The sequence below is a fragment of the Gadus macrocephalus genome, chromosome 20 (assembly GCF_031168955.1).
Source record: "Gadus macrocephalus chromosome 20, ASM3116895v1".
Classification (NCBI taxonomy): Eukaryota; Metazoa; Chordata; class Actinopteri; order Gadiformes; family Gadidae; genus Gadus; species Gadus macrocephalus.
In genome coordinates, this window is record NC_082401.1 from 3,755,736 (window position 1) to 3,768,378 (window position 12,643).

General features: G+C 47.5%; 1 protein-coding gene and 1 long non-coding RNA gene across 2 annotated transcripts in view; both read left to right on the plus strand.

The window, feature by feature from the left end:
- The window catches only part of tmem198a (transmembrane protein 198a), a 58,674-nt gene that overhangs the window by 13,318 nt on the left and 32,713 nt on the right, over positions 1 to 12,643 (plus strand). The window lies entirely within an intron of this gene.
- Positions 10,806 to 11,964, plus strand: LOC132448976 (uncharacterized). Its single transcript, XR_009523473.1, has 2 exons — positions 10,806 to 11,067; positions 11,905 to 11,964. It is a non-coding gene; the product is annotated as an uncharacterized LOC132448976 (long non-coding RNA).

Consider the following 12,643-nt stretch of genomic DNA (forward strand, 5'->3'; position numbering starts at 1 on the left):
GAAAGATAAAGATAGGCAGAAAGAGAAGCTGAAACAGATATAGGCATTGAAAAAAAGACACAAAAACCTGAAAGAGAGAGAGATGATGGAAGACAGAAATTGAGACACTGAAAGACATAGAGTGACCAGATGGAGAGACAATGTTGAGAAATAGAAGCAACCTTCATGTCTCCGGGCAGATTGCATTTTTAACAAATCTGATCAGACAAATCATTGTTTATCATAGAAGGCCTAATTTCTCCCTGTTTGTCCCTGTAATCACACTTTAATGGAAGAGAACTCATTCACAATTTTCATTTTCTGACCTGCTGAGACAATCTGAGTGCTGGGCATTTGAGCACAACACTGTTTGTGTTGGCAGGTGTGTGTGTGTGTGTGTGTGTGTGTGTGTGTGTGTGTGTGTGTGTGTGTGTGTGTGTGTGTGTGTGTGTGTGTGTGTGTGTGTGCATGTGCATATGTGCGTGCTGTGTGTGTGTCCTAGTATGACTCGGACTTGTAACGGGCTTCATCGCAGGCCTTCAGGAGACCAGTGGGCTAGTGCCACGCGCCAGCGGGGGGGTCCTCTGAAATATTAATGCTGACACACAGACACACACACACTCACACGCACAGACACACACACGCACACACACAGACACATGCAAACACACACACACAGAACCATACACACTTGCACGCATCCATGCAGACGTGAACACACGCAAAACGTGGACAAGCACACAAAAACGAATCCACAGTGAAACTGCTACCACACTTGTTTTTCGATCATTACTTCACGGCCCTCCCAGGTCCTGTACATCACCCAATTTGTCTTTTAAATTGTTCTCACAGATCATGTGACGATCAGGGCCTTCAGTGGCTGAATCAATGCATCATCAATAAGGGTACAGGGAACTACCCCCTTATAATACTCGTTCCCGTTCCACTGTTCCCATTACGACCTGAGCTCCACACAGCAGTGAATCCGCAGCACTCTATTCTGCTCTGTTTGGTTCACGGCGGCCTGCATATGTTCCTGTGTCATTACAGGGATGCAGATGGGGAACAGGAAGGCATGGGCGGACCTAGCCCTGCTCTGTATGATTGGTGGTGACTATAGGGAGCCAGCCTCGCTTTATTGACCCAATCAATCACCCTGCAGAGCAGAACACACTAGGGCCCCCCTGGTCACGCTTGGAACATAGGAGGAAGAGCATGTGTGGCTCTCCCTCCCCCCCTGCTGGATCACATGTACAACAGAAAGACGCCAAGCAAGGCTCCAGCGTGCACACACAACTATGTTATGCAGTGGAGTTGTATTGGAAGTCTTTCATCAAAACAGTATGTTGTTTCATGAACAGAGAGGGGAATGCATAAACACTGTCTCTTTTAGGAAGAGGCTTGTAAACAAAACAAGCCCCCCCCCCCCCAGGGGCTGTGGAAACTGAGATTACTTTATATTTATTACCTTGCCAATGTTGGTGCGCTGGGATCTGTTGAACTGACATTAACCTTTTCTTTAAAGAACGCACGCAGAAGCCAGCCAAACAGACTACAGAGTGCTTTAGGGGAGAGACAGAGAGAGACAGAGAGAGAGAGAGAGAGATAGAGAGAGAGAGGGACAGGCAACGCAAATCGAGGTAGAAGGAACCAAATCAGATGGCCCCAAAAGAGATGAATGTTGAATGGACAGCTTACCAATGAGTTTACCTGACAGCTTGTGTGTGAGGAAGGCCTTTGTATTGTGTTTGTCATGTGATTTAGGATTTTATCATTGTACGCAAATACGAAACATACGCACGCACACACAGACGAACGTACATACAAACATACACACACCCACAAGCACACACAGATGAACATACATACAAACATACACACACACTCACACACAGATGTACCTATGTACGTACTGTACAAACATACACACACACAATCATACACTCACACACAGACTTACGTACGTACATACATGTAGAATGAAGCATACATTTTCAGACACACAGACATTCATGCATACACACACACACACACACACACACACACACACACACACACACACACACACACACACACACACACACACACACACTCATACCCAAATACACACATACAGTGCATACATATTGTACATTCATATGTACATGCAAACATATATACATACTTACATACACACATACAAACATACATACATATTTTATATTTTATAAATGGCTTGAGTAAAAAAAGGTCTTAAATCTTATAATCTTATGGTATATACATATACATATATATATATATATATATGTATATATATATATATATATATATATATATATATATATATAAACAGACCATAATTGGATGACATGCCATTTGAGAGCTATAATGCAGGCATTCTGTAACATCTACATCCGGTCACCGTGGTCTGAGACACGGCCCAGGGGAGGATTGTTGTCGGACACTCTCCACTTCAACAACACAGCAATTCATACAGCCTCTCTGAGAGAGTGTCGGGCTGCTGTGTATCCATCAGCTAGTGAAATGTACACCGTGTAAAGACGGAGAGGCAGATAGCAGCAGCTTGTTTGTGAAATGTACACCATGTCTCCACTACTGAGGGACTATAAGAGGCAGCTGCCACTGAAGAAACAGACCTATTAAAGATGAGGATTGTATCATCAAAATCGAGTATCAATATGTTACAAAATATATATGATAGACAGACACTATGCTGTGTCAAAAGATCATGTCACTTTCAAGGAAAAGTCCAGTTTTGTTTCTGCCATGTAAAATACGCTATCTAAGGTATGAGCACAGGCTTTGTAAAAGTTAGTGGTGGGGTGATCCAGTAAATAGGGCACTGTCACACCAAAATTGTACCGCCTACATAATCCGTGTTCAAAACATTTGTCATCGTTCGACGCGATTGTCCGTTGCCAGGCAGGTTTTAAAAAACATTCGCGCTCATGTTGCCAAAGACGAAATAACATAAACCAGATAACACTTGTTTTTATTTTATATTTTTATTGTATTGAATTTAGAGTGTTTAAAGTGTATCATAGTTTAGCTAGCTTGTGTTAGTTTTTAACGCTAAAGGCCAATTTCCACCGGAATCGGCACGGAAGCGCCACGGCAGCGAAGCGGCTGTGTTCCGTACTGCAATCCCCACTGGAAGCGGCACGGACACGTTCCGACAGATGGCTCAAGACGTGAATAATTATAATAAGTATTCATACAATATTATTCACGAGTTATATTGAAACCATATATATTATAATATACATTATAATATATATATATACATAGGCCTACCTTATAATCAACCATACACATGACATAACCCATTAAATACGGTAGACCTATGATTTCTAGATGTCATGGCAACGTCCACTGGACTTGCGAGGCATCGACGCAGACTTTCATTTCTTCTTTGCCACTGATTAGCTATTGATACCATACCATAGATAGACTGTATAATATATAAATACCCTGTGAATTGCATAGGGATCGATGTGAGCTCATGAATATTCATGCGCAAAGGCAAACTGATTGGCTGTAGTCGTGTTCTGAGACACGGCAGCGAACCGGCAACTTTCAGAAATAGAAGAGACAAGTGCCGGTTTGGGGACGGTTCCGTGCCGTGCCGGTGCCGTATCCAGTGGAATAGCCTACGTTCACTTGAATGGTTTCTATTATTTTCGGCGAGCGATTCGCTGCTGTGCCGCTTCCGTGCCGATTCCAGTGGAAATTGGCCTTAATAAATGTCATTTGTAAAATAAGTGTTATCTGTTTAATGTTATTTCGTCTTGTGACGCTCAATGAATGAGCGCGAATGTTCGCGAATGTTCTATTTCATGTAGGCTACGCCGTCTAGGCTTCGCCTTATAGGCTTGTCCCATGCCTGTGATCGCGCGCACTGAAAATGTTCAACTATGCACCAATCAACGTGGGCACCGCCCACATTTCCCACGGTACCGTGTATATAAAGCGGCGCAAACCGCCGCCCATCCTCCCTTTTCTCTCAGCACTTGTACTGATCTAACGGAAAAAGAAGAATTTGAAGACTTCAATGACTAGTGGCAGCGGCGTGGGCGAGGCTACGGACCAACGGCCCTTTTCAGGGCCACTGGAGAGCGCTCCTATAAGAGCCAGGGGGCCCTTTTCAGGGCCTCAGTGCGCCTCCTGTCCCGCCAGGTGACGGGCACCTGGCGTGTTTTAGGTGCCTCGGGCTCCTCTCCAGGCACCTCTTTTTCTCCCAGTCGGTGGACCTCGCTGAGGCCATCGACATCTTCAGGGCCGGAGTTCCGGAAGCCCAGGACGCCGACGAGGTTGACGACGTCACCTCCTTCGACGACGTCTCTCGCCCCCATGTCGGATGACATGCAGGGCGAGTGTTTTCGCACCCGGTCTTCCTCCCGGCGGGCTACCCAGTGCCCCCTGTTCCCAGCGGTTCAGAACCTTTTCACCGCTGTGGGTGGGGACCCCTCTACTCTGAAGGCCCCGATGAGGGCCACTGACTTCACCAACGTGGAAGGGTGGGCTGATACTCAGGCGTGGGGGATCCCTCGCCTGGAGCCTTCCCTACCAGCGCTTCTCTGTCCGGGCGCCGGATGCCAGCCGATAGCCGTTTCGGCCGGCCGGCATATTGCGTGGGCCACCATGATCCAGAGGGCCATATGGCTCTCTCACACTGCGGTTCCGGAACGAGAGCGGGCCAGGCTCGTCCAGGGCCCATTAGTTCCGGATGGACTATTTGGGCCCCGGTTCTCGGAGGTGCTCGCTCACTAGCAGTCCGTCCGTGAGAATCGTTCCCGGTTCGGGGCGATTCTCACGGGCTCCTCCCACCAGCAGGCCGGGAGGAAGCGGGGTCCAGGCCAGTTCCAGCGTCCACCGCCAACCCCGATGCCGCAGCAGCAGTCGCAGCAGCAGCAGCAGCAGCAGCAGCAACAGCAACAGCAGCCGCCGCCGCAGCTGGGGAGAGCAGCACCGCGGGGTCAGAAGTTCCGCAAGCTTGCTCCCACTTTTTCTTACCCCAATAAAGAAAAAAAAGACAGTTCAACCGAACGGCAGTACATACTCCCTAAAGAGCGATATTCCTTTAGATTACCTCTTTCCCCCCCTCAGCCAGATGGCTGCAGGGTGGCGGCCGGACGGCGTGTTTACATAACCTCTGGTTCACCTGCTTCTAAGAAGCGGCGTCCCTTTGAGCTTCGTGGGCGGACTGGAGACTCATTACACGAGCCCGTGGATACGGACGCTTGTACTAGTTTCCTAGTTTCCCACATTATTCCCTCTACCTCCCTTCTACATTCTTTGGAAGGTGAGAAGACGGGTCTGCGTGCTGTGGTTACAGCCAGCGGACAACGCGCGGGCACGAGTGCTACGGCTAGACGGCTCGCTGCCTGTTCAGCGGACACGAGCGCGGCATCTAGACAGCTCGCTGTTTGTACAGCGACTAGCTCTGTGACGTCTACCACGCTCGCTGAGCCTCCTCCCTTTCATGGGATGCCCCCCGTGGCTCCTCCTACCCCGTTCGGGGTCACCAGACCTGGAATATTGCCTCTCTGAGGGGTGTTCCCCTGGGCAGAGTGATGTCCTACGTAGTGGTCTTCTCGTTGACGGGTTGGGGAGGAACGTGCCTCTCTCACTCGGTGGGAGGCGAAGTGGCGCATGCCCCCTACAGTCCACATAAATGTGCTGGAACTCGTCTCTGTGAGGAAAGTGCTTTTGCATTTCTTTCACCTGGTACGTGGCCGCCACGTTCTGATCAGGACAGACAGTGTGTCGGCGGCGGCGTACATAAACAAACAGGAGGGAGTACGCTCCTCTGCTCTCCACCAAAAGGCGGTCGAGCTCTGGCTTTGGGCTCATCAGTATCTCCTCAGTCTGAGAGCCCTGCATATCGCAGGCGCCCAGAACTTCGGGGCGGACCTCATGTCTCGCGGCGGTCGCCACCGCGCAGGTGGCAGTTACATCCCGATATTGTCAGACTGATCTGGCAGAGGTTCGGGACGACTCAGGTGGACCTGTTCGTGTGCAGGGAGAACACACACTGCAAGTGGTGGTTCTCTCTCAAACCTCGGGATCTTCCCCTGTTGGGGGGGATGCGTTGGCGCACACACCTTGGCCGCGGGTTCTGTTGTAGGCGTTTCCTCCGCTCCGGCTGATCCTTCCTCTTCTGGAACGGGTCAGACAGGAGAGACTGTCCCTGATTATAGTGGCTCCGGAGAACCGCTCAGTCTTTGGTTGCCAGAGCTGGCGGCGCTCTCACGGACGGCGCAGTGGCCGGTACCGTTCAGACCGGACGGTGCACCACCCGCCCGATGTATCGGGACGGCTGTTGGTCTGGCTCCTGAGAGGTTGATCCTGCAGGGCAAAGGTTTGCCTGAAGCAGTTATCAACACTATCCAGGTTGCTCGTGCACCTTCTACTTCTTCCCTCTATGCGGCGAAGTGGTGCGCTTTCTCTGATTGGTGTGACAGGAACCACGCTGTCCCATCCCATTGCGAGGTGGTAAGCGTGCTTGCGTTTCTACAGCATTTATTGGAGAAGGATTTGGCTTTTTCCACTATCAAGGTCTATGCGGCAGCTGTTTCGGCTGGCCATGCGGGCTGTGATGGTGGACCGATCTTCAGCCATCCACTGGTTAAGAGGTTCTTGCGTGGTGCTAGATGGGTTAGGCCTGTTTCGCGCGTGCTTACACCACGCTGGGATCTCCCCACCGTGTTGCGCGGGTTGTCCAGGGACCCTTTCGAGCCTCTGTCTCAGTCCCCTTTGGATGCCCTGTCCTTTAAAACGGCGCTCTTATTGGCTTTGGTTTCTGCCAAGCGGGTCTGTGAGCTGACCGCTCTGTCTGTCAGCTCGAGCTGCTTGTTGCTTAACGAGTACAGCTCCTTTGCGCTGCTCAGACCTAATCCTGCGTTCCTCCCTAAGAACATTAATAGTTCTTTCCAGTCTAGAGATATTGTGCTTAAGGCTTTTCACCCCCTGCCTCATTCTAGTGAGGTGGAGGCGCCCTCAAGTGGTCGGCTGTTTTAACTTGCGATTGATAGTCGGTGGAGTCAGTCTCTTGTTGACACAAAGTGACTTTTGGTCATTCTTGAATTCTGGAATAATTGAGGGGGGGAGTTCATGAGTTTTGGTCAGAATGCCTGATGTAGGCTAGTTTTGATGGAATGCGTGTTGTGAATTGAGAACAGCCAGCTCCTGATGTGATACAGCGTTCAGCTGTGCAACAAATATTTTTTTCTTTTTCAATCTTGACGACTTTTGTAGTGCTGTGTGTAGCCACACCTTTGGCCCTTCTGAACTAAAACACGCAGTTCAATTCCTTTCCTAGCTCCTCTTGTTTATGTTGTTAGCTTAGCCATATCATGTCACGTTGTCAACATTGGATACACGGAGCAGAACATAGTGGGTCATGTGTCCGATGCTTTTTGAAAACGTTTTCTTCATAAAACGTGCCAGACAGATTTTGTATACATTTTATTCCTTAGTAATTAGCTACATGGTTATGCCGTCTTTCAGAACCTTTCATTACCGGCACTAAAGAGAGAAAAAGGAGTGCATCCTCATTGTACCCAGCACTTCTAAAAATGCACTTCTAAAAATGCACTTCCGAATGCGTCTCTGTCCCCAGCACATTTCAAACCAAACTGACGCCAATGCTCAAAACTATTGTAGACAATGTGTTAGTAAAAAATAACAACACTTACTCTATGCTCAGATGTCTGTTTCTCCCGGCGGACTTTGACTGGCATTTCCAGTTCACTTTCTCGGTCCAGAAATATGTATCCAATACCCAACTATTCAGATGAGGCGTAAAGCCCAGGTGAGTGGTTGCACACATGGGCCCGTCCTCGCCAGATTCAGCCTTTTCTTCTAGAAGAAACTGGCATCGCTGAAATTCGCTGCAGCAGAGGGACTCTGGGTTAGTGTCCATAGGCAAACAGAGCAAACAGTTAAGGGCTCTTTATGGTTCTACTCTCATGCAACGCAATGACCACGCAGACGCTTCGATGCAGTCGTGAACGTTTGTGGTTCTGCGTCGGGTTTTAGTAAGCGGACCAATCACAGCCTTTGCTGCTGCTTCGCCTTGACGGAAGGTTACGATTTTTGGGAAGCGCACGTCCGGCCTTGCGGTGGACGCAAGGAGGGTCCGCAAGGACGTAAGGGGTCTGTAACCCCCTTGCGTTGCGTGAACGTGGAACCATAAAGCGCCCTTACACCACCAGTTCACTCCGGCGCGCTCCGGCTCCCCGTCCTCGGCAACAGGCAAGGCCTGTTCAGCTGCAGCCGCAGCAGCCTCCCTCTCTATTTGTGTCAATTCTTCCTGGCTGTATTCCGGCTCTTACAAATAGCTCGTCCAAATACCCTGCTCACCCACACTTGTTCCGATGTTCTGTCTGGGATGAATAAAGCTCATGTTTCCTCATCCAGCAGTGAGAAGCTGATTGAATGATCCCCATCCGGCCCACCACGCTCTGTAGGCAGTCAGGGGACAGGGCCTTCCCTCCTATAGGATTGCTGTGTGTCAACACCCAGCACATCATCACCATGAAGTCTGATGTCAGAGCTGGACCATAAATATCCTTCTCTTCCAACGCCTGCTGTCCTCCACCGAGCTCTTCGTCCTCTGCTTCCAGAAGACCGCGACCCCGCTTGGAGGCTAAGCCCCATCCTCCCAGGGTCAGCGTCATCAGCATCTCCTCTATCACCACACAGCATCTTAACCCATCCTGGTGCTTCTAATGCTGCATTAGCAGCACCAGTTTAGAGCGAAGGGATGGGAGGGACACTTACACATAAAGGATGTCTCTGTAGTGGTTATTCCTGTTGGTCTATTTTGTTAGGAGATCTTTGTAATGTGTTGATTCATCAACGTGAATGAAAGATCAGTCAGCCAGTCAGGGCCAATGGGTAACACAATGGAGAAATTAGGCCACATTGGTTTGGATTCATTTTGAAGTGAGCATTTCCAGAATGAAGAGAAAAGGTCAGCATCAAAGTGGTTGTGGGGGGGGGGGGGGGGGGGGTGTTCAACACAAAGTGCAGTTTGTTCCTTAATCCTCAGATGTAAAGCCCCTCCAGCAGAAAAACTTAATTTCAGTCTTGCTGCACCAGTTGTTTCTTGGTATAGGCTGTGTGTGTGTGTGTGTGTGTGTGTGTGTGTGTGTGTGTGTGTGTGTGTGTGTGTGTGTGTGTGTGTGTGTATGTGTACTGTACAGTGCATTGCACTGAATTAGCTGGGTCAGCAATCAAGTCAATAAAGAGCAACAAGAGCTTAACTCCCCTATGCAATCATCTGCGTCTGTCTTGGATCTGTGTTTGTGTGTGTCTGTGTGTGTGTGTGGTTGTGTGTTCATGCGCGCGTGCACATGTGGGTGTGGATACGGGTGTGGGTGTGTGGCCATATGACAGGTGCAGTTGCCTGAAAAAGATAACATGAGGTGAACAAATTGAAGGTGAAGACCCAATTCCATAATATGATGAGGAATTGATGAGCCAATGAAATGATCTAAAGGAATAGAATAGATGTTTTTGCTGAATGCTACCAACACCGTATAATTATATTCCTCACTGACTGAACTATTTCTCTAAAGCCGAATATTACCACTCTAATGAAAGCTTAGACTGTTGGGCATTTACCTCTATGCTACCCTCATTTACAAAACTATCGTCAATTGTAATCTTTTGCAATAAAGCATTCTAATTATTCGGTCATCTACTGGGTGCATGGAAACCCCTCTTTTTAACTGGATCAACTCCATTATTTTTCCCGAGTGATTTTTGAACTGTAATGGTAATGTATTGTGAGAATGCTGAATAAGAATGGGTATTAAAGGGAAACTTCACCCATTTCCATTTGTATCGTTAGAAACCCACTCATAATTTTTAATGGTCGTGCATCATTCCCTTATTTTCTGAAGAGACTGGAGAGATCCGTATCAATCTCCAACACTTCCTGTTTTAGATGACGCAATATGACGATTTTTGCATAGAAGTAAATAGGAAGTGTAAGAGGGGAGGATTCTCGTAAGACTACAACCACTAGTCCCACCCCTCTATAGGGGGTGGGACCCACTGACGCTACAGACCTATTAGAGCAGTGCCAGTGGGTGGGACTTCACCAGCAGAAACTAACATCCACAGCGTATGAAGCTAAGCTAACATAGGCTGTTGATAAAACTGAAGTACAACGGCGGAGGGTACTGGATCTGACATAGAAGATGGCACCATGCAAAAGTTCACCATTTCGAAAGAAATACAGACGAGGACTACCGTATTTTCCGCACTATAAGGCGCACCGGATTATAAGGCGCACCTTCAATGAATGGCCTATTTTAGAACTGTTTTCATATAGGCCTATAGGGCGCACCGGATTATAAGGCGCATAGAATAGAAGATACTACAGTCAAACGTTTGACTGGGGTTGCGTTATGCATCGACTAGATGGAGCTGTGCTAAAGGGAATGTCAACAAAACAGTCAGATAAAGTCAAACTTTATTAAGCGTTCTGACAACTCTGTTCACTCCCATGGTAACGATGTTCAAACGTTAATGTGCATATTAACAATATCTCCCAGCCTTGTTCAGTTGTAAACACGTAAAAGAAACACAGTCTGATACCGCTAATTCAAACATTAGTGCATAACATAAAAGTGCTTATGTGTTTGAATTTATGTTTATAACTTACTTTTTACTTTCATTGTATTATTTGTCATTATTGTAAGGACCCCCTCGAAAATGAGATGATACATCTCAAGGGGCTATCCTTGAAATAAAGAAAAAAAAATAAAAAAAAAATAAAAAAAAATTCAACATTGTTCAGTTACGTATAACACGTAAAGCTCACTTTTTCAGTTCATTCCCCGTCCACGAATCCCTCGAATTCTTCTTCATTGTCCGAATTGAACAGTTGGGCGAGTACGGCATCCAACATGCCCGGCTCCCTCTCGTCATTATCCGAGTCAGTGTTGCTGCTGTTGCCTGGCAGTTCAGTGATTATTCCTGTCTTCGTGAAAGCTTGGACCACATTTGAGACTGATATATCAGCCCAGGCATCCACGATCCATTGGCAGATAGTGGCGTAAGTCGCCCGGCGCCGTCTCCCCGTCTTGGTGAACGTGTGTTCGCCTTCGAAGGCCCCGTCCACACGAAGCAGAGTTTTTGGTTAAAACCGCATAAGTCTTGTCCGTTCGGCCGACCGTCCAGACAGAGCCGGCGAATCCGGTGCCCGAAACCGCACATTTCTGAAACCACCCTCGGAGGTGGTTTCAAATCCATCCGGACCTATGCGGTTTTGTGTTAGCAATTAGGATTCGTGTCAACGTCTGAAACGCTTGATGGCATTAGCCCCCCACCAGCTGGGGGATTTCAGAGTTGCGTTGAATTTTTTATTTATTATTTTATTTGTATTCTTTTTGTAGCTTTAAATAAAGCCCCTTGATAAATGTAATTACTAACTGTACAATAAAAAGTATTTCTGCTCAATTTAAAAGGTTGAATCTCCTCGTGACTGAATGTTTGTATACAGCGCGCAGGCTTGATGTGCTCCACTTTTTTCTGTGGAGAACCAGCGCCTTCAATAGTTACTACAGCGTTTCTACAGCTCGATGCGGTTTCGAAATGACTCCGTCTTTACGGAGATATCCCTGAACCGCATAAAAAGAAATCGGATCGTTTTCACCAACTAATACTCTTCACTAGAAATGTTGTGTGAAATGATTTTCAAGCAGTCTTGCGGTATCAGCTTGGTAGATGGAACAGCGAGGTGTCCGATAGGCGGAGATCTAGATCAGCGGAAGTGGTCAGCGAAGCTGTGCATCGTGGTGCATGGTGGGAGTTGTTGTCGGCAGAAAGCGCCAAAAAGTCACTTTCTGCCTTTTCTCGGTCAAGACGGCACCAAATTAGAATTGTATTTTATTATTCGACTACATATAGGACCCAATTTCAATACATATTCATGCCTCCACCGGTGAAATGCTCCTTTAAGGAATAGTATATTGAGAATATTTCTGTCCTCTCTTGCAGATGCTCGTGCATTGTTTGACCCGTTAAAATGCTGATTTGTTTTAATATGCAGACCCAACAAGCAGATTCAGACAGAACGTGTGTGTGTGCGTGTGTGTGTGTGTGTGTGTGTGTGCGTGTGTGTGTGTGTGTGTGTGCGTGTGTGTGTGTGTGTGTGTGTGTGTATGTGTGTGTATAGTGGATTCATGTGTTGCATCACAGAGCAGTGATTGACTCGTGCCTGTGTTTCGCTCTGCCCTTCGTCATCCCATAATATATTTATGTTTCATAGTAGAATAGAAGAGAGTTGCAAATGCAAATTGGATGCGAACTTCATTCAAACCAAATAGGAGTGAATGACAGTTCCAATCATCTCCCTGTGTTTAAACTACTTCAAGTGGTTCCACTGCAAAGGTTACACCCTGGGCAATGGCTCTCCCACACGCTCCACAGGGAAAACGTATGAAATAAAAGGTTTGACGTCAGCCACAGGCTAAGGCCCGATTAAGGACCACGTTAAACTACAGCACGATGAATAAGAATGACTGAAGTCCATTGATATTAATATAAAATGTTATCAGCCTCGTTAAAAACCATTAGGGCCCCTTCTTTGATGTGACCCCTGAAACACGTACCCACTGACCCACATCGCATCCCTTAATCTAAATAA